Source organism: Mobula birostris, chromosome 31 (assembly GCF_030028105.1).
Source record: "Mobula birostris isolate sMobBir1 chromosome 31, sMobBir1.hap1, whole genome shotgun sequence".
NCBI lineage: Eukaryota > Metazoa > Chordata > Chondrichthyes > Myliobatiformes > Myliobatidae > Mobula > Mobula birostris.
The window spans coordinates 12,577,590-12,601,018 of record NC_092400.1 but is presented as its reverse complement, the minus strand read 5'-3'; the positions used below and the strand labels follow the sequence as shown (position 1 = coordinate 12,601,018).

Here is a 23,429-nt window from a genome sequence, read left to right as displayed (position 1 = left end):
TAGATACTCATAAAAATATTTAACTTGTGCTGATAATTAATACAGATAAATTTATTTTTCTATTTCTAAAAATGCTACCTGATGTGAATACTTTCAACATTTTGTTCTTTTTGTTTCAAATTTTCAACATCTGAAATCTATTTTATGTTCAGCCTTCAACTCAAGATTGCTGAAAATTAATCTTTATTCATTTTTTTTAGAATATTTTAAATGGTAATTTCATCTTTTATTCGCCATCCCTAGTTATCTTTTGAAAGACATCTTGAACTGCTGTCTTCTACTGGTGAGGATATTACCACAGTGCTGTTAGAGACTTCCAGCATTTGGACCCAGTAATAGGTGTTCCCGCTTATTATCTCCAGCAGCTGTCTCCACCTTCCTCTTCATTTTTGTCTTCCTCCGCTATCATCCACCTACCCTTGTCTCCTAAGTCTAACCCCACTATTCCTCTATCTGACTCAATCTGCCTGTCATCCTTCACCCAGCTTCTATATCTATCTCCGTCCCCTGTTTCACCACTCCCTCTCTCTTTTATATACTGGCTAACGTCCTGCTCCATTCTTACCTGATGCAGGGCTTTGATCTGAAACACCAACAACTCCTTTCCCCTCAAGATGCTGCTTCAAACCACTCAGCAAATTATTTGTTGCTTCAGATTCCAGCATCTGCAGTCTCTCGGATTCATAAGTGGACGGTGGACTGCCAGAAGTTGTGGTCCAACGACATGGGTCAGGCAAGTGACAAGGTTCTGCGTAGGGAGTTCAGGGAGTTAGGTGCTAAGTTAAAGGGCAGGACCACTAGGGTTGTGACCTCAGGATTGATACCCGTCCCGCGTGCTAGTGAGGCTAGAACTAGGAAGATTTAACAGTTTAATACGTGGTTAAGGTGTTGGTGCAGGGGAATTTCTAGAGTCCCCATGAGATGGCTTTTTAGAGCAGCTTATGGTTGAGCACACTAGAGGATCAACTATTCTGGATTGGGTGTTGTGCAATAACCAGTATTGATTAGAGAGCTTAAGGTAAAAGAACCCTATGGGAAAGAGATCATAATATGATCAAATTCATCCTAATATTTAAGAAAAAGCTAAAGCCAGATGAATCAGTATAACAATGGAGTATAGGAAAATACAGAGGCATGAAAGAGGAGTTGACCAGAATTGATTGGAAAAGAACACTGGCAGGGATGATGGCAGAGCAGCAATGGCTGGAATTTCTGGAGGCAATTCAGAAGGTACAGGATTTCTGGAAACAATTCAGAAGGCACAGGGTATATACATCACAAAGAGGAGGAAGTATTCTAAAGGTAAGATGACACAACCATGGCTAAAAAGGGAAGTCAAAGCCAACATAAAAGCCAAAGAGAGGGCATATAACACAGCAATAATTAGTGGGAAGTTAGAGGATTGGGAAGCTTTAAAATACCACCAGAGTCAACTAAAAAAGTCATTAAGAAGGTAAAGATGGAATATGAAAATAAGCAAGCCAATAATATTAAAGAGAATACCAAGTTTCCTCAGGTACATAAAGTGAAAAAGAAAGGTGCGAGTTCATATTGGACCTCTGGAAATCGATGCTGGAGTGGTAGTAATGGAAGACAAGGAAATGGTGGATGAACTGAATACGTATTTTGCATCAGTTTTCACTGTGGAAGACGCTAGCAGTATGGTGGAAGTTCCAGGTGTCAGGGCCGTGAAGTGTGTAAAGTTACCACTAACTAGAGAGAAGGTTCTTGAGAAACGGAAAGGTCTGACGGTAGATAAGTCACCTGGATCAGACGGCGGACATTTCAGAGATCTGAAAGAGGTGGCTGAAGAGTTTGTGGAGGCATGGGTAATGACCTTTTAAGAATCACTAGATTCTGTAATGGTTCCGGAAGACTGGAAAATTGCAAATGTCACTCCACTCTTCAAGAAAGGAGGCATAAGAAAGGAAACTATAGGCTAGTTAGTCTGACGCCAGTGGTTGGGAAGATATTAAGAGTTGATTATTAAGGATGAGGTCTCAGGGTACTTGGAAGCACATAATAAAATAGGCCGTAGTTAGCATGGTTTTCTCAAACGAAAATCTTGCCTGACAAATATGTTGGAATTCTTTGAAGAAATAAGAAGCAGGATAGACAAAGGAGAATTGGTTGATGTCATGTACTTGGGAGTTTCAGAAGGCATTTGACAAAGCCCCACACGTGAGGCTGCTTAACAATTTATGAGGCCTTGCTACTGCAGGAAAGATCCTTGCATGGATAAAGCAGTGGCTGATTGGAAGGAGGCAAAAAGTAGGAATAAAAGCAACCTTTTCTTACTGGCTGCTGGTGACCTAGTGGTGTTCCACAGGGGCCGGGGCCGATTCTTTTTACGTTATAGGGAATTGATGGCTTTGTTGAAAAGTTTGCAGAGGATATGAAGATAGGTGAAGGGGCAGACAGTTTTAAGGAAATAGAGAGGCTATAGAAAGACAATTAGGAGAATGGGCAAAGAAATGGCAGATGGAATACAAGTCAGAATGCGTATAGCCATGAACTTTGGTAGAAAAAAATGAAATGGCTGACTATTTTCTAAATGGACAGAAAATACAAACAACTGAGCTGCAAAGGGACTTGGGGGTCCTTGTACAGGATTCCCTGAAGGTTAATTTGCAGGTTGAGTCTGTGGTGAGGAAGGCAAATGCAGTGTTAGCACCCATTTCAAAATGACTAGAATATAAAAGCAAGGATGTAATGTTGAAACTTATAAAGCACTGGTGAGGCCTCACTTAGAATATTGTGAGCAGTTTTGGGCCCTTTATCTGAGAATGGATGAGCTGAATCTGGGGATTGTTCAAGTGAAGTTCATGAAAATTATTCCAAGATCGAATGGCTTGTCAATATGAAGAGTGTTTGATGGCTCTGGGCCAGTATACACTGGAATTCAGAAGAATGAGGGGTGACCTCATTGAAACCTATCGAATGGGGAAAGGCCTTGATAGAGTGGATGTGGAGAGAATGTTTCCTATGGTGGGAGAGGCTAAGACAGGGGACACAGCCTCAGAATAGAGGAGCATCCTTTTAGAATGGAGATGAGGAGGAATTTATTTTGCCAGAGAGTGGTGAATCTGAGGAATTCTTTGCCACAGGCAACTGTGGAAGCCAAGTCTTTATACATATTTAAGACAGAGGTTGCTAGATTCTTGATTGGTCAGGGCATGAAGGGATATGGGGAGAAGGGAAGGGATTTGGGGAGAAGACAAGGGATTGGGGCTAAGAGGAAAATTGGATCAGCTACGATGAAATGGCAGAGCAGACTCAATGGACCAAATTGCCTAATTCTGCTCCTATACCTTATGGTTTCTCCACTGGTACTGGAATGGCTTGGGCATAGACAGCTTGTCCTACAGTTTAATCCTCAAAACTACAGTTGGGATTTTGCGAGGTCCCGGAAACTACAGTACATTGAGCACTCCAACTATATCTTGATTTCAGGTGCTGCACATCAAATTAGCTGAGAAATGACTTCTGCATTTGTGGGAATCTCGAAAGGTTCTGAAGACCAATCCTTCACTTGGAACATCAGCACACATACCGCTAGTGCTGTCAACTTTTGAGCCTTAGAGCCTTCTGCTTTTGTCCAACAGTATTCATGACTAAAGGTGACATGACAGCAGAGGTTTGATTCTGATGCATTACTTATGGTATCACTTAGCTTGGTCTATTGCATGCTGTTCAACTCATTCCTGTAATCTTTTATTGCAGTTTTACCAGGTTGGTAACTCACTTTTAGTTATGCTTGGTGTTTCACCTCAATGCCTTTTTGCAATCCTCATTGTATCACAGTTGATCCAAGGATTTACCAGCCTCTGAGGTAAAACTGAAGTGGTTTATATTTCTGCTGATGATCCACAACACTCTATGGGTCCAAATTTGAAACTAACCCATTATCACAATCATGGTGCTGCAATACAATGACGGATATTCCTCACGTGAAGTAGGGATTTTGCCTCCATAGACCAGTTCGATCCTCCAAGAGGACAACCTTGTCATGGTTTGGAGGTTTGTGTGCCTCAATGACCTGGACAGCTATGTTGGCAGGAGTCAGGGCTTTATGCTTTGGCTCATGATAGGACCATCTATGCCAAATGGGTCAAAGGGTAGAGTCCAGACCAAGAGTGGTCCACCGCTCCTCCAGGTTCAGTGTTTCAGCTCAGGGCTAACAGCTCTGACTGGCAAAACAAAATTGTTATGGAATTAACAATGAAGGATCCCAATTTTGAGTGGAATGGTATTCCTGAGTCTCCACCTGGGATTTGCATGACTGACAGTAGTGAAAACCGAGAAGCCCTGAGCACCACAGGAATGGAGGCCCTTTATTGCTGCCCTAAGTGCTAGCCGCGTAACAGGTAGTAAATAAGATCAGTCTGATGATCATTCCAACAAATGCAGCTATTGACACAGGTAGATTGATGAGTGCACTGTTTTTCCCTTTCTCAGTTGACTTCAAGCACATTAGAGTGGGCACATTCCAGGGCTTGACCAAGTCCACCCATGGACCTCATGGAGGCCCTTGTAGAGATATTGGCTTCATTGTTAGCCACCACTGACGTTCCAGAGGACTGAAAGGTGACAAGGGCAGCAAGGACGGGCCAGGGAACTACAGGCCAGTGAGCCTGACTTCAGCAGTAGGGAAGTCACTAGAAGCAATTGAGGGACAAGATCTACCATCACTTGGACAGTTAAGACGTGATCAGGAATAGTCTACATGGATGTGTGTGTGGGAGGTCATATCTGATACATCTTTTGAAAAGGTAACTAAGGAGGTAGATAAAGGTATGGCAGTAAATGGTGTTTAATATAGATTTTAGTACGGCTTTTGACAAGGTCCCTCATGGCAGGCTGATCTGGAATGTTAGGCTGCATGGGATTCAGGAAGTGCTAGTGAGGTGGATTCTGAATTGGTTTGATGATCTCAAGCAGAGGGTGACGGTTGAAGGTTGATTCTCCGACTGGAAGCCTGTGATAGTGGGATGCCCCAGAAGTCAGTGTTGGGACCTTGATATTTATTATTTATTTAAAGGAGTTGGATATGAATGAACATGGTGGTGCATTCTGGACATTCAAACCAGGGTGACATTTATAAAGTGAATGGCAGGGCACTGATGAGTGATGTGGAACAGAGGGACCCAGGAATACAAATGCACAGTTTGTGGAAAGCCGCTGTGCAAGTAGACAAAGTAAAAAAGTATCAGCCTTCTTCAGTCAGATCATCAAGTTTAGTAGGGTCACTATGTTGCAGTTATTGAAGTCATTGGTGAGGCTGCACTAGGTAGTATTGATAGCAGCTTTGGTCACTCTGTTACAGGAAATAGATTGTCAAGCTGAAGAGGGTGCAGAAGATATATACAAAGATGCTGCCAGAACTAGAGGACCTGGGTTATTGAAACAGACTGGCCATGCTCAATTTTTATTCCTTTTAGCACTGGAGAATGGTGACGTCACAGAAGTTTATAAAATCATGAGGGGTATGGATAAGATGTACCATCATAGTCTTTTCTCTGGGGTTGGTGAGTCCAAAACTAGATACAAGATAAGTGGGGAGAGATTTAAAATTGACTGGCATGCATCTTTAGAGATAGTTCTCACACAGAATGAGCTGCCAGCACCGGTAGTCGAGCTGGGTACAACTGCAACATTTAAGGGGGATTTGGATGGGTACATGGAGGAGTGGGCTTGAAGGGTTATGGGTCGGAACATGGATATGACAGGATAGTGTGGTCACGTACACCAGTAAGAGCAAAAGGATAAGACGTGAAAGAATAGGACCTATCAAGTGTGACAGTGGGAAAGTGTGTATGGAAGCAGAGGCACTTAATGAATACTTTACTTCAGTATTCACAATGGAAAAGGATCTCGGTGGTTGTAGTGACGACTTGCAGCAGACTGAAAAGCTTGAGCATGTAGATATTAAGGAAGAGGATGTGCTGGAGCTTTTGGAAAGCATCAAGTTGGATGAGTCGCCAGGACCAGATGAGATGTACCCCAGGCTACTGTGGGAGGCGAGGGAGGAGACTGCTGAGCCTCTGGCGATGATCTTTGCATCATCAATGGGGACGGGGGAGGTTACGGAGGATTGGAGGGTTGCGGATGTTGTTCCTTTATTCAAGAAAGGGAGTAGAGATAGCCCAGAAAATTATAGACCAGTGAGTCTTACTTCAGTGGTTAGTAAGTTGATGGAGAAGATCCTGAGAGGTAGGATTTATGAACATTTGGAGAGGTATAATATGATTAGGAATAGTCAGAATAGCTTTGTCAAGGGCAGGTCGTGCCTTACGAGCCTGATTGAATTTTTTGAGGATGTGACTAAACACATTGATGAAGGAAGAGCAGTAGATGTAGTGTATATGGATTTCAGCAAGGCATTTGATAAGGTACCCCATGCAAGGCTTACTGAGAAAGTAAGGAGGCATGGGATCCAAGGGGACATTGTTTTGTTGATCCAGAACTGGCTTGCCCACAGAAGGCAAAGAGTGGTTGTAGATGGGTCATATTCTGCATGCAGGTTGGTGACCAGTGGTGTGCCTCAGGGATCTGTTCTGGGACTCCTACTCTTCGTGATTTTTATAACTAACCTGGATGAGGAAGTGGAGGGATGGGTTAGTAAGTTTGCTGATGACACAAAGGTTGGAGATGTTGTGGATAGTGTGGAGAGCTGTCAGAGGTTACAGCGGGGCATTGACAGGATGCAAAACTGGGCTGAGAAGTGGCAGATGGGGTTCAACCCAGATAAGTGTGAAGTGGTTCATTTTGGTAGGTCAAATATGATGGCAGAATATAGTATTAATGGTAAGACTCTTGGCAGTGTGGAGGATCAGCGGGATCTTGGAGTCCAAGTCCATAGGATGCTCAAAGCAGCTGCGTAGGTTGACTTTGTGGTTAAGAAGGCATAAAGTGCACTGGCCTTCATTAATCATGGAATTGAATTTAGGAGCCCAGAGGTAATGTTGCAGCTATATAGGGCCCTGGTCAGACCGCACTTGGAGTACTGTGCTCAGTTCTGATCACCTCACTACAGGAAGGATGTGGAAGCCAAAGAAGGGGTGCAGAGGAGATTTACAAGGATGTTGCCTGGATTGGGGAGCATGCTATATGAAAACAGGTTGAGTGAACTCAGCCTTTTCTCCTTGGAGCGACAGAGGATGAGAGGTGACCTGATAGAGGTATATAAGATGATGAGAGGCATTGATAATGTGAATAGTCAGAGGCCTTTTCCCAGGGCTGAAATGGTTGCCACAAGAAGACACAAGTTTAAGGTGCTGGGGAGTAGGTACAGAGGAGGTGTCAGGGGTAAATTTTTTTTACGCAGAGAGTGATGAGTGCATGGAATGAGCTGCCGGCAACGGTGGTGGAGGCAGATATGATAGGGTCTTTTAAGAGACTTTTGGATAGGTACATGGAGCTAAGAAAAATAGAGGGTTATGGGTAAGCCTAGTAATTTCTAAGGTAGGGACATGTTCAGCACAACTTTGTGGGCCGAAGGGCCTGTATTGTGCTGTAGGTTATCTATGTTTCTAAAAGAACAATTCCAAAACCTGTCAACAATTTACTAAAAGTTAAAAACCAAAATTGTGACCATGAAAAAGTATTCATCCCCTTTGTAATTACTACGGTAACTTTCCTCAGGTGCAATATACTACCTTACCAACTCACTCAATTCGTTGATGTAGAAAATTGGAGGATCACCTGTTTTCAATGAATTCATAAGAATAAGTACTTCTTCTTTCTGTAAGGTTCAATAGTACTGTAGATTTTTAACAGGCCACATCAAAATGAAGACAAAACAGCATTCAAGATAAATCAGGGAAATGATAATAGAGAAGCACAAATCTGGGGAAGGGTACAAGAGCATCTCAAAGACACTGAACATGCCTTACAGCTCAGTGCAGTCTATCATAGAAAAGCGAGAAAAATATGAAACCACAGCCACACCGCCTAGGTCAGGCTGCCCTTCTAAACTTAGTTGCTGGAGAAGAATGGCACTTGTAAAAGAGGTGACTGTGACACTAACAATCACTCCGAGTGAGCTGCAGAAGTAGTGTCTACAACTGGACATGAAGTTCTTGGCTCCACAATTTCTAAGGATTTGCACAAAAAGGGTAGTTATGGAAGAATGGACAAATAAGCAGCTCTGGCTAAGAAAAAAATATCCTTGCCTGTGAAGGCTTTGCAAAGTGTCACTTAGAAGATACTGTAAAGATGGGGGAAAAAGGTCTTTTGGTTGGATGAGAATAAAATGGAACTACTTGGCCTCAACACCAAGTACGTGTGTCATAAATCTAATGCTGCCAATCAACCAGGCAACTCCATCCCTACTGTAAAGTATGGTGAAGGTAGCATCATGCAATGCGGACGCTTTTCAGCAGCGGCGACTGGAAATCTGGTCAGGATTGATGGGAAGATGAATGCAGCTAAATACAGAGATCCTGGATTAAAACCTCAGCCAGAAAACTTCAACTGGGGATGATGTTCATATTTCAACAGGCCAACAACCAACCCAAAGCACACTGCCACAGCAACGATGGAGTGGCTTCAAATGAAGAAAATTGATGTCCATGATTGGCCCAGTGAGAGTCCTGACCTTAACCCGATCGAATATCTCTGGTAAAACCTCAAGATTGCTGTCCATCACCACTGCCCAACTAACCCGGCACAGCTTGAGCAATTTTGCAGGGAGGAATGGGCAAATCTTGCTCCATCACATTGGGCAAAGCAAATAGAGACTTATCCAAAAAGACTACTGGCTGAACAGCTGCGAGAAGTGGCTTGACTAAGTACTGAGCAAAGGGAAATGAATACTTTTGAACTACTGACATTTGAGTTTTTTGAATTTTTTGTTTTTCGTATTTTACAATTTTCCCTGGTTTTTTTGGCTCTACTATGGGGGAAAAAAAGCACCCGATTCACAAATAAAAATTCTCAGTTAAATTGATCGAGACCCCTGGTTGTAATACTCATTCACTTGAACAAAGGGTTGGGTGCAGAATACTTTTACAAGTAACCTGAGTCAAGTAAAATCTCAAATATTAATCTGCAGAATATCTCACCAGATAATTTGACTGGATATAAATGGATAAGATAGGATATATTGCACTTATAACTTGTATGGTTTGAAGTTATAAAATGTACCAGAATCTAAAATAACTGAAGAGATTTCAATGCATGATTCAAGCAGGCACCAAAAAATTGAACTCATGGAAAGTGCAAGCTGCCAAGTATTTGTCATTTTTTGTCTTTAAATATTAAGTGGCATTTCAGAATATTATAGAAGTCAAATGAGTAGTTTTCATACAAAAGTTACTTGAAATAATCATGAAAGAATAAAAATACCGTAAAATGCACCGCACAGTGACTTGAGAGTCTTTATAACCCACTCCATGATTTCATGTTATAATTCAAAATAAAATCTAGAGTACAACAAAGAACAGTAACCACCAACTTATCCAGGCTCCCTTTCAGAATATTCCCTATATATTTTTAAAAGTTTATAAAACATTTGATCCTTTTAAGGACACAAACATAAAACTCATTAATTTGCTACATTAGTAGTATATTCTTTTGCTGGAGTCTATAATGTTAATTGCCAGCTATTCTCATTTCTGTTGTCAGAAGTTCAATAAATGAACAGTTAGTCTTTGTCTGTGCATTTAAGAAAGTCTGTATTTCAAACAGAAAATTAGTGCACTCATTGGTTTCCCCTGGCAGGACAAATGTCAAGTAAAAGAATGATCAATCAGCACTCAAACACAATGAAGTGTTGTTAACATTTCAGCAACAATATTCAATGTGTTCACAACCACCTCCACACAGCACCATGATTGCATCCTTTCTATTTTGACCCTTGCTTTTTCACTCCTAACATCAAACCCAAATCATTTTTTCTGATTCTTCCTTGCAGCAAGGACTGACAGGTGAGAACGAAGCCCTTGAAAATCATCCTCTCCAATTCCCTTCATACGCATCAGCCAGACAAGCCTGGGTGATTTCTAGCTACAAACTGAGAAATTACCATTTGAAAAAAGTGCCATCAGACAGTCTGTCTCGAGGGTGAAAATTAAAATCTTCTACCTTGCAAGATCCATAGGGAATTCATATTCACAGAATTTCAACCCTCATCATCAGAGGAGCTTGCCATAGAACTGACATCTTTTCATTTCATCAGGCTTATGCTAATTTTAATAGTACATGTTCAACTTTAATATAGAAACAGGTTGAGCAGCACAGCATGCATGGCTCACAATTCAACATTTGAAAGTATTGTTAATATAACATAAGCTTAAACAATTAATTATAAAAATTATGAAATGGAACTTACAAGCTTTTTGTTTTGAATTATGTGTGTTCTAAATCAAACTCTTGGAAAACACGCATGAATTGAGGATAAAGTAATAATTTGTACATTTTTAAAAAATATTATTTTCTTAGAATGTTCTGAGCATAAACAATATTATAATATCTTATAGGGGTTCGGTTTTCTTATTAGAAATTCTCTAAATCAGATCAGAATATAAACCATGAGCTTCTGGAATTGTACATTTAGTAAAAGTTCCATGAAGGAATTCAAGAATTGTAGATTCAAATCTTTGAGTGTGTATGCAATTATTAAACATATATTAAATGTATTTACCATTCCTGTTCCTTTTTCACTTGTAAATCAGTTATGCAATTAGCAGATTTCCCCAACCAAATGAAAATGAGAAGTGAGGAAGTTGATGTACAAGTAATGCCTTTACATTCATGTTTATGTTACATCAAGGAACTTAGTTCTATTACATAATAAGCAGATAGGAACAGTACTCAGGTGTACGAATGGAAAAAGTCTTACTCTCTGCAGAAATTGCACAAATGAGCGAGTGTAGAACTTCCATTTCAGTGTCAACTTTCCCTATTTCTATTTTTAGCTTTGCAGGCCTTTCTTGCTTTGCTTTTGTTTTAATTTACTACTGTTCACTTCATTTCTCTGTGGTAAGTCAATGATTTTTTGAGAATAACAATTGGCTACCAACACATTGGTAGTAACTTTATAATTTTTTTTATGATCTGTAACACAATATTCAGCTAAAACACATGAGTAAGATAACAACACTATGATAAGTATTCATTGTACCTCATCAGTAGCCATTTTTTCTTTACATTATTTTCTAAAACTCACCTACATAATAAACAACTGAAGATCTAAGAGTTTTATTACAATAAGTGCTTTCCCCCTCCAAATTTGAAGCTAAGTTCAACAATTGAAGCAATTCTACAACTCCCTTTGCACTGATCGGGTGCTCTGGTTTCTCCCCACAGTTCAAAGACGTATTGGTTGGTAAGTTACTTGGTCATTGTAAATTACCCCGTGATTAGGCTAGGGTTAAATCGGGGGGGGGGGAGAATTACTGGGCAGCACGGCTTGAAAGGCCGATTCCGCACTGAACCCCAATAAAAAAAAATCTTACTGAAATTGAACTTAAATTTCAATTTTTTTTAGTCATCTCCTAATCATTCCTTGCAACATATGTCAACAGCAACAATTAACAGCCTACACAGATATTGTTTAACAGACTTTTTCTTCAGATATCCAAACATGAAATATTGAGTGGGAGGATAAGCCAAATAGACAAAAAAGATTTCAAGGATTTTTGTGAAGGTTGAATGCAGGGGAATGAATGGTGTGGGTGAAAAAGTAAAGATTTTTCAACACGATAACTTGGTACTAACATTACTTTTACAGATAAGAGTCTATGCATGCAACTATAATGAGTTCTAAATGAGGCAACTGTACTAAAATAATATCCACCTAATAACCACTAACACCCATCCAGTAGTTTTTCATTAATTTCACAAAAAACATCCCAAAGGATGGATGCATAGAACCCAACTATGGAAGTCACCAACTTTTGTCTGTTCTGTAGCCAGAATCTTCACTACTAAATACTCATGCATGTATACTTACATACAAACAAGTTTTCCTCATTTTATCAACCACTTTTACACTCGCTCGCATTTGCTCATAAATCAAAGTGAATTTGTAACAATCCTACTTATTTTCTCTAATTAAACATGCAATATCAATTTAATTTACATCATTACCAAATATTTTTAACACATTTCAATACTTAACCAATGAAGTACTTCTGTGAAGTAATGGTATCCACATTTAAAAGAGAAAGTCAATGGGGGGGTGGAATAAGAATATTTGCTCTGATCAATCAAATTAGATAAAGTGGAAAGTTAGTGTAGGTGAAATGTTTTAAAAATTAGCAAAATAAAGTACAGTACATTCTTTAAAGTTAGCTAAAATTAAAAATGCCCCAGCCTATCACTAAGTGACTGAGCAGTAATCTCAAAACAGACTGCTCCTGTGAAATTGGATTAACCCATAACCATTATTCCACTTAAGCATACTTTAACAAACTGTAACGTGACAAACAGCTTAACATTTTACCTGCATCCTTTCTAACAATGCATCATTTCTTTTTCCCTTTTCCTCAAGGACACGGGGACATTGCATCCACCTAGCATATGCGGATTTCTTCTTGAATGCTTTTTTTTTGTTTTGTGATTATTTGCAAATATTTGGCTAATTATTCATTTAAGTTTTATAGATATAAACATCTACAAAGTACCTGTAAGTAATCAGGTTTAATTACACTTGTTCTGCATTCCAAGAAACAGTATTTTGTTAGATGCTATAGAAATCCTATAAGTAGCATGAAGAATAATGAGGGAAGTGACAGGTAACTTTAAAACACTGGATACACAAGTGGGGCATTTTTCATTATTACTAAACTCATTGTATTATGATTTTTTCCAGAAAAGGGAAGCGGAAAAAGCAGAACCGTTGCAATAAACTGTATGAAACAGGAAAATAGTATTTTATTTGAATCATATTTTACAAACTACGACTGTGACCATCTGCGCTATGCATCACATTGAAATTGCCCCGCATTAAAAATTCACCATCAAGTGAATTTTCAAGGGATTTGCGGTAATTAGATGACAAAATGCTGGGAAATCTCAGCCGCACTGAAGATGTTACTCCGGGGTCAAAGACTCAACACTTTCAGCTGGGTAATTTGTAAGTGTCAATCACGCTCAGCCATCAGAGAACAGATCTAACGGCTGAATTCTAAGTAACTTCACAACATAGCCTTCAGCTATGAAGCCTGCTTTTGAAGTACAAGGGTATTTATTACAGAGGCCAAATTTGAAACAAGATACATTTTTTAAAATGCACATTATTATACCAATGTGGATTTTGAAGCATGCTGCTCATCACCAGAGAAGCAGGGTTGAACCGCTGCCACATTCATCCTTTACAATCAACATCACCTCAAAAACACGAGAGCAGTAAACACATCTTAATGTTGGTAAACAGACCCTCGCCCTAAGACCAGGATCATTATCTACATGACAAGAAGCTTACAACATGTTATTTTAAGTGGCTCACTAACACATCTGTTGTTTGGCATGATACTAAGTTCTCTTACACGGCATCAAATTTGAACACGTAATTAGCTGTGAAAAGCAAAATAGAGTATTTGTGATAGCAACCACAATTCCTTATCACAAATTAATGATGCTCATTTCAAATTGACATCTCCATTAAAAGGGTAACTGCATTTTCCCTTTCCAGGTCAAATGGAACCAGACTAAACTGACATATCCTAAAGCTACAGTACATCAAATGTATTATGCAAAAAAAAGTCAGCATGGGTCAAAGACTATGTAAATAACATTGCAGCACCTACAGGAGAAACCTTTTCCTCTTTGCAACACATTGCCATTATGCTTTTCCAGCTGTAGAGGAGTTAAGGTAAAGAAATCATCAAAACATTAGATTCCCATCCCACAGAAAAATTTTAAAATTGCTCTCATTGCTAATAAACTGTTCAAAAATACAATTCCCATTAGTAAAAACTAACAATGGTAGTGACACTGACGGAAATGCAAACTTCTAGCTTGTTCTGTAGATCATTTTGTTATTACGTTTTAATCTTTTTTAAATCCATTTAGCCCTCTCCATTTCTTTTAATTTTTTTTACTTCAAGTTTTCTTCAACCCATTTTGATTTCTGGCTGATCCATGTTCTTACAGAAAAGACTACATCTACTGCTGGGAAACAATGAAGGATCAATGTACCAGGGAAAGTTAAGATTGAATGTGGCTTTTCATTATAATCTCCATGCTGGAATGTTGGAATATCCTACACATTCTATGTTCTGGTAATAGTTATTTGTTACTAGTTTATAGCAGTGACTTGATGTTTTAAGGGGAAAACTCATTTACATTGGTCCCATGTGTAGGCCATGTGCTCACCACAACTCACCAGCTTCAAGGCTATTCAGTGTTGCTCTGGCTGCCAAGAGGTTAACTAAACTAGGCTAAATACAGTGCCCTGCTTGACGTATTTCCCTGTGAAAAACCTGGCATCTGTCTTTTACATTTTCACAGCAACATGGATGAAATCAGGAGCTCAGTGCCTCAAGGATTAAATCTATGGTGTATCTGCTCTTCTAAAGAACTCTGCCAATATGTTACTTTCGAAGGTCAACACTTTAAAATAACAGAGGTAATTTCTTTCTGGGAGTCTCCTCACAAAAACGTGAAAATAAGATTCCACACAGGAGTTACATACTTAATAAAAGCTTATAATCTAGCTCTCAAACTGAATATCATAGTCAGTTGATTTTAATTGCTGAAAACAGTGGTATCAAGTTGTGTAAACAAAGCTGCAAGCAAAATCTTATATTGACATTTGCTCATCAATATTTTTTATTTGACTATTTACTAACAAATTCCTCATAACAAACAGAATTCCTATGATGCTTTACAGAGAGGTAGTCAGATAAAAAGCAGAGGGAGTGGCAAAATATCTAATAAAAAAGGTGAGAAAATGCTTTATTGAAAGATATGTTATGCCTCAGGAGAGGATGGTGTAAGTGTTTAGGGAGGAGAAATTAAGCAGAAGTACAGAGATGTACTTTGGAGAAGGTTTTTTGTTATGTAAATAAGTACTTTGTACATACGCTTTTTAAAAATATAAACTTTGTAGTTAATGGATCTTATATAATTTTTGAAGTAAAATATTTCCTTCAATGCTCAGTTCTCTTCCTGTAAGACAAGGCAAATAACCTGCTTGTAGGTCATTTCCCAATGTTGGTAAGAGGCTGCTGTTTACTGGAGTTTGCTGCCATATAATGACTCTGCCTCTGCCTAATAATAGTCACTGCAATTCAAAACTAATTCATGTGTGAAGTGCTGCGATTCCTGTCAGCGTTCACAGATGTTTCACAAAGCATGAATTGTTTAAAAAGAAGCAAATGTCATTATCCAAGAATAGTTGCAGAAATTTCTGTTCCAGAAATGCAGTATAATTTTAATGAGCTCTATCCAGCTACTTGTATCCATTCCCAGGCTCAGTTAAGATGTAATGCCAAAATCCAATAATTTAAAGAAAATGATTAAGCTGACTGTAGATTAATAAACAACTGCTTAAATACTTAAACCAAGTTCAAGTTTGTGTCCTCAAAGTATGACAAATTTAAATTAACTCTACTAACACCTTTCAAAATTCAGTAACCTTAAATGTATTTTTCAAGCAGAGTTGAACCATACTCTCATACAGCTTGTTCAAAGTGACTTAAAATGCAAAATAATTCATGAATTCTCACATCTCTTTTTTAATTGCCTCACTTTTGTAGGTGTATTTTCACCATTCTTTTTAAATATGCAGAGAACCATTTGTCATGAATGAGTAATTACTCTGCATTATCTATGAAAATATATAAGTATGAGCAGTAGCTAGTGAATAATGAACACTTATTTTATTCAAGTGTACTGATGAGCTTAGTGTATGTGGAGGATCCACATTTGAAAGCAAAATCCAGCAATTTCTAAAAGAGTGAGGGTGCAAACAAGCTTGATGTACAATAAGCGTATGCACAATCTACATCTGTAATACCCTTTAGGAAATAACTTCAAAAGGCCACACTACTCCCAGGGCCTATTATTTTGTTCATGGCAAATTATCATGTTGTTTTCAATCTAGAAATTATAGCTATACATTAGATGAAAGTTTCTAAAAACATTCCTTGTACAAGTGAAAAAAATAAATAAACTGTAAAAATTCTGAACTGAGCAGAAGTAGGTACCATAGATGCTGCCTGACTTGCTGAGTTCCTCCAGCATTTTTGTGTGCTGCTGAAGATCTCTAGCATCCCCAGAGTCCCCCATATGTTTCACATTAATATATTTAGCTTTATATCTGCTGAACATCATGATAAACATTAACAGACAAAGGGTCAAGTTATTTTCTTTCACCTGATCAATTTTCTTTTGTAAACACACAGGTCACTCTGACTTCCTCAAATTTCCATGCATGGATTCTTTTTAGGAAAAAGAACCACAATTGCGGTTTTCCTTTCAATTGTCACATTTAGTTGCAAAAATTAATCTACATATTATTGCATGAAACTCAACATTATTATTTAATCAATTCCCTATAATATGACTAAAGTTGAAATCACTGGTGTAATTTACTTCCAAAATTATTTAATTTGTTTTATATCAACTGACTTCCTCAAGTTCACAGGTTGTTCCAAGTTTTTGCCAGGTGAGGCTTCCCATCTATAGTCCTCATTTCTGGAGCTCATCCTCCTCAGACTGGAAGGCTGATCTTCTTGGCCCAAAGTCTGAGTGGTATCATGGCCCTGAAGTAACATAATCTGGTGACACATAAGAAGCCCTCCCACAAAAGTCCACTGGAAGTCACTGCTTTCTTTGACTCTTGCTGGCTGTGAGAGGAAGCTTGTTGAATTTATTGAAATCAAGATTTATTGATAGATTTGAGGGATTGCTGCTGGACTCCCCAAATGGCAATCCCCAAGAACTGCACAATGGGGAATTACCAGCTGGATTGAACATGAGGCACTGGATCCAAAACCAATCTGATTTAAAAAGTGATTTTAGCTCTGCTTATTTTATGATAAAGAGGAAGTTGAATTGTTTTCTTTTATTTAGAGTGCTTCAGGTTAACTGATTACTTCTGTGATTCCGTGTGTCTTTAATTTGTTTTTAACAGATTTAAATAATTTAGAAATAGTTAATTGGGATTTATATTTCCAAATTAAATGCAGTGAGAACCTTACAGGGACAGGATCTCTCAAGTACACAGTCCAAGGTCAAGTTGCTACATAGACCTTGCCTCCAAACTAGAGGTTGTGGCCAGTCTTGTGACATTCAATAAGTATTAACAATACAAAAATAAATTTGTCAACTAAAAATATTTCAGGATACTTTTAAATTATTAAAACATTATCACAAATAACTAAAACAACTCAACTCATTTTAAAAAATCAAATTCCTACAATCTCACTCAAGTTCCTGCTCCCTGTCTATCTTGGCAGAGTCTAGGAGCAAATTCCCAGTGTAGGTGACAGCTTTTTTTCTATTGTTAAACTCCCTATGAAAACCTGTGGTGGAGTGCAGCCAGGAAATGATTGGCAGAGCAGAGCTGAAAAGTTTGAGATTTCTGAATTTACATCTGAGTCCTAAAACTAGCTGGCACATCACAATTCTGCACACCTTGTATGGGCAGAATATTCACTAGAATTTTCTGTCAACAGCAAGCTGCTCAAGCTCACTGAAAACGCAAGTGCCAATGGAACAGAATCTCTGGAATTTACGGGCAAAGTCTAGATTAATAAATTGTTAGGCAAGACTATTAAAAAACATTCACAGCAAAGTGCCTTCTCTGAGAAAATTAAGAGTCAGCCACATACTGTTGAACTGAAGCCCAGCTTGTGCTAGAACTTCTAGTTACATTTCTGATATGTTCTCAACAAAACAGATTCCAATCTGACTGGTGGGATACTGTTCAGTGCAAGGCCTTCAGGATATAATTATTTAATGTGGCTTGAAAAAAAATTCTACAGAAATACCAAAATAAGTTTGGATAGCAGGCTTAACCATACCCTCACTCTCTATCCAAAATCAAAACTACCAAATGGTTTGAATGTCTGTCAATGACTCAACTGTTCAGGAGCAATCAAAACACGTTGAGTGTTGCTAATGTCATTAAGATGTTTGAAATGATTAATTCTGTTCATTAAGTATAAATGCAACTAAACAATCAAGACAACAGCTCAATGGACAAAACAATTCAAATTAATTAATTTGCGCATGTACATTAAAAACATGTACTTCCTCTGCATCTTTTCTTCTCCAGTGAAATCGCTGAAACTGGGGTATACTCAGTTGGCAGACTGGCAGACTTCACAATATTACCACTGGCGAATCATGGGACTTTTCCATTCCAGCTGTTTGGAGATCACTGGTCAGCGCCTACCAGGAAGCTTGGGACTACAGCTTACTGCATTTGTATGAAAACTTTGATCTACTTTTACAGTAATTGAAATGGGTGTTACGCTGCTGAAAATTTCATATTTAAAAATTACCTGGATCTGTACCTGAGAAAAGAAATTAGCCTTTTCTTTTATGGCCCTGTGGTCCTGGCTTACTTTATTGCAGGATTTGAATGTTGATCCTCCACTGTAAATACCAGAGAATTTCAGTAAAAGTGGGCTTTGCTACTGGCCTCCTTGACGAGTCCAATCATGGACCACCTTGACAGATGCAGTGCCTAGAACTGACTAGTTAGTTCAGGACTTCCACTTCTGATGATATGTGATAGCTTCCACGGATGAAAAACAAGTGAAACAGAGCTGATGGTACCAGCAAAGTCCAGACCAACAAATAACCAAGATTATTTAAAAAAATAGAAAAACAGAGTTAATATATAGATTCCGCTGAATTGTAACTGAATGATGAAACAGATTCAAATAAGTGAAGAGCAAGTCTTGCTCTCATGTTCCTCTAATAACGGGTGTCACAGTAGTGTAGCAGTTAGCACGACGCAATTACAGCTCAAGGTGTCGGATATCGGAGTTTGAAGTTCAATTCTGACATCATCTGTAAGGGGTCTGTATGTCCTCCCCATGGAATGCATGGGTTTTCTCTGGGTGCTCTGTAAGGGGTCTGTATGTTAACCATATAAACCATATAACAAATAACAGCACAGAAACAGGCCATCTCCGCCCTTCTGGTGCGTGCTGAACTCTTACTCTCACCTAGTCCCACTGACCTGCACTCAGCCTGTAACCCTCCATTCCTTTCCTGTCCATATAACTATCCAATTTAACTTTAAATGACAACATCGAACCTGCTTCAACCACTTCTGCTGGAAGCTCGTTCCACACAGCCACCACTCTCTGAGTAAAGAAGTTCCCCTCATGTCCTCCCCATGGACTGCATGGGTTTTCTCTGGTTTCCTCCGATAGTCCAAGGACGTATTATATAATGTAGGTCACATCTGGAATTTTTCCGGGTAGCGGATGACCTCCTCCCACGCCGTTCTGAGGTAGACGGAATTCGCCTGTGAGGCAAGTTACAGCAGTGGTTTGCCACTGCTTCTGCCGGGTGAGTTTTTTTCCAAAGAGATCACCAGCTCTTTACCCCTCACGGACGGAAAGCGTGCTGGGGGTAGCCAGCTGTGCCTGAACTTCGGAACCTCCGCCCTGCAATCCAGCGTTGATGCTACTATGCCACCAGCCGGCCTAAGGACGTATCGGTAGTAGGTTAATTGACCATTGTAAATTGTTGCATGATTAGTTTAGGGTTAAGTCAGAGGTTGCTGGGCACTGCCGCACGAAGGACTGGAATGGTCTATTCCATGCTGTATCTCTAAATAAAAATAATTATCTTCTTATTGAGCCCAGGAGTGAATATCAAACCATATAATGTAAACCAAAACGTACACTAGATTGAAATTGGTCATGGTCAATCCTTTGCCACTACTACTTTTTCATTTGTTCCACTGTGAGATCTGTACTCAAACCCTAGATTGTTAGGTTAGCATCACAAAACATTGGCTGATTCATGTCAGAGGCCTCTTGCCACATCATCACTTCCTAAGATTACTTTTGGTCACAAAAATATGGTACAATTATTTTTATTTAAACCAAAATTTAATTTTGCTCATGACACGTTAGCTATTGTGTCTCAAATCAGACTTGAATACATTTTCCAAGAATGTTAAGCTTATTTACTGCTACTTTACTTCAACGTATTTGTCTGGTGACTGAAGATGTTGCTGGTGATCCTGCGTATTTTCATACACGAAGGAAGCTGATGTGATTGTTATGTCATGGCAGTAAGATTACTGGAAGTAAAATTAGCATCTTGGAAAAAGACATATTTTATTCCAGAAGCTTCTGTGAAAATGGTGGAATTGTGTCAGAGCAGCGGAGCAAGGGAAACAATAAGTGCCTAGAAATTGAGTCCAGGAGTGAAATTTATACTTCTAGTACCATAAATATTACTGTTTAGTTCTAAACAGAAATATCTCTGCAGAAGAAAAAAAAAACATAAATGCTGCGTGAAACAATACTTTCGTGGTTTACATCCAGAAACAAGAGCTAAAATAGGACTTGTGGTTTGTTGGAAAGGACCCTGTAAAGTACATTTCAGTCCCCAATGCTTCATGGGACCATTCACAGAAGATAGTGCGTTAAGGCACTTTTCCTCAGAAGAGCCACTGATATTTATGGTTGCCATGGAGGACAGGCTGTGGGGGGAGGGAACACACATTCACTCAAGCTGAAAGAAGCGAGTCCACGAGATTCATGCTAGGAGGGAGGAACTTTGCACCAGCAAGACCCAGAAAATCTGCCAAGCTCATTTGTCGAGCAGCGGCTTTAGGAGTCTCCTCCGGCAGTGTGAATCCCTGCACAACGGAGTATCATGTCCTTACAAGATATGTCAGGGTGTGCACCACACCTCCATTTAGAGCTGCAGAATAGAGAAGCCTTTAATGCAAAGGTATTTCATGCATGATCTGAGCTTGTTACACATGATGCCCATCATCAAGATAAACAGATTATCAATTTAAGCAATTTAAATAAATGGAGCAGGGACTCATTCTCTTATGTGTTACAACCAATGGAGGTGTAAATGTTTATGTTCTACCTTGGTTTCCTACCTGCTTATTGGTACTACTATGATGGTGGTAATAACAGGAGTGGGTTATTTGGCATGTGTTGGGGTTAGTGATTTTGTAAGTTTTTTTGGAGAAGCTTCTTCCTTTTGTTACCAGTCTTAGCCTGGGCTGGGAATCCTTTCTTCCTAACAGGTGAAATGGTGGACGCAAAGCATAGCTATCAGACTATTCACCTGCTTCCTCTTGGTATTGCAGAGTTTCAGCCTCGAGTTCTCCTGGCTGCTCTGACATGCAGCACACAACAATTATGTCTCCAGTTTTGCTTGCAACATACTGCAGTGCATCTGTCGACTGATGTACGCAACAAAATCTCATCTTGAGATCACTTGTACTATACTGATACTTTACAAAGTTCAAAGTAAGTTTATTATCAATGTACGTATATGATACAACCATGATTAACAAGAGAAGTCAAAACAAACATAAAAGCCAAAGACAGGGCATAGAACAAAAATCAGTGTGGGAAGTTAGAGGATTAGGAAGCTTTTAAAAACCAATAGAAAGCAACTAAGAAGTCATTAAGAAGGTAAAGATGCAATACGAAAGAAAAGTATGCAATAATATTAAAGAGGAAACCAAAAGTTTCTTCAGATACATAAAGTATAAAGAAGAGGCAAGAGTGGATATTGGACTACTGTAAAAGAATGTTGAGGAGGCATTAATATGGGACAACAAAATGGCGGATGAACTGAATAAGTGTTTTGTGACAGTCTTCACCGCGCAAAACACTAGCAGTATGGGGGAAGTTCCAGGTGTCAGGGGGCATGAAGTGTGTGAAGTTACCATAACTAGAGAGAATGTTCTTGGGGAAACTGAAAGGCCTGAAGGTAGATAAGTCACCTGGACCAAATGGTGTACAGCTCAGGGTTCTTAAAGAGGTGGCTGAAGAGATTGTGGAGGCACAGGTAACGATCTTTCAAGAATCACTCGATTCTGAAATGGTTCTGGAAGACTGGAAAATTGCAAATGTCATTCCACTCTGCAAAAAGGGAGAGAAGTAGAAGAAAGGAAACTATAGGCCAGTTAGTCTGACCTCAGTGGTTTGGAAGATGTTGGACTCGATTATTAAGGATGAGGTCTCAGCGTACTTGGATGCACGTGATAAAATAGGCATTAATCAGCATAGCTTCCTCAAGGGGAAAATCTTGCCCAACAAATCTATTGGAATTTACTGAAGAAATAGCAAATAGGATAGACAAAAGAAAATTGATGTTGTGTACTTGGATTTTCAGAAGGCCTTTGACAAGTACCACACATGAGGCTGCTTAACAAGCTATGAACCCATGGTATTGCAGGAAAGATTCTAACATGGATGAAACAATGGCTGATTGGCAGGATACAAAGATTTGGAATAAAGGGAGCCTTTTCTGTTTGGCTGTCAGTGACTAGTGGTTAGGACAGATTCTTTTTATGTTATATATCAATGATTTGGATGAAGGAATTGATGGCTTTGTGCAAAGTTTGCAGAGGATATGAAGATAGGTAGTAATTTTGAGGAAGTAGAGAAGCTACATAAGGACAGATTAGGAGAATGGGCAAAGTGGCAGATGGAATACAGTGTGTATGATCATGCACTTTGGTAGAAGAAATGAAAGGTTTGACTGTTTTCTAAATGGAGAGAAAATACAAAAAAATTGAGGCACAAAGGGACTTGGAAGTCCTTGTGGAGGATTCCATAAAGGTTAATTTGCTGGTTGAGTCCGTGGCGAAGAAGTAAAATGCAATGTTAGCATTCATTTCAACCAGACTAGAATATAAAGGCAAGGATGGAATGCTGAGACTTTATAAAGCACTGGTGATGCCTCACTTAGAGTACTGTGAGCCGTTTTGGGCTCTTTATCTTGAAAAAGATGTGATAAAACTGTACAGGGCTCAAAGGAGGTTCATGCAAATGATTCCAGGAATGAATGGCTTGTCATATGAAGAGTGCTTGATGGCTCTGGGCTTGTATTCACTAGAATTCAGAAGAATGAGTGATGACCTCAATGAAACCTATTGAATGGTGAAAGGCCTTGATAGAGTGGATGTGCAGAGGATGTTTCCTATGGTGGGAGAGTCTAAGACCAGAGGACACAGCCTCAGAATAGAGGGGTGTCCTTTTAGAATCGAGATGAGGAAGAATTTCTTTAACCAGTGTGGTGAATCTTTGGAATTCTTTGCCACAGGCAGCAGTGGAGGCCATGTCTTCATATATACTTAAGGTAGATATTGATAAATTCTTGATTGGTCAAAATCAAGAACATGAGATGAAGAGACTTTGAAAATGAGTCCATAGATTGTGGGAAAAGTTCAGTGACAGAGCAAAGTTAAAGGGTTATAACTGTTCTTGAACCTGGTGGTACAGGTCCTGAGGCACCTGTACGTTCTT

General features: G+C 39.2%; 1 protein-coding gene across 1 annotated transcript in view; it reads right to left on the bottom strand.

The window, feature by feature from the left end:
- rbm19 (RNA binding motif protein 19) overlaps positions 1-23,429 on the bottom strand; it is a 265,310-nt gene that overhangs the window by 53,344 nt on the left and 188,537 nt on the right. The window lies entirely within an intron of this gene.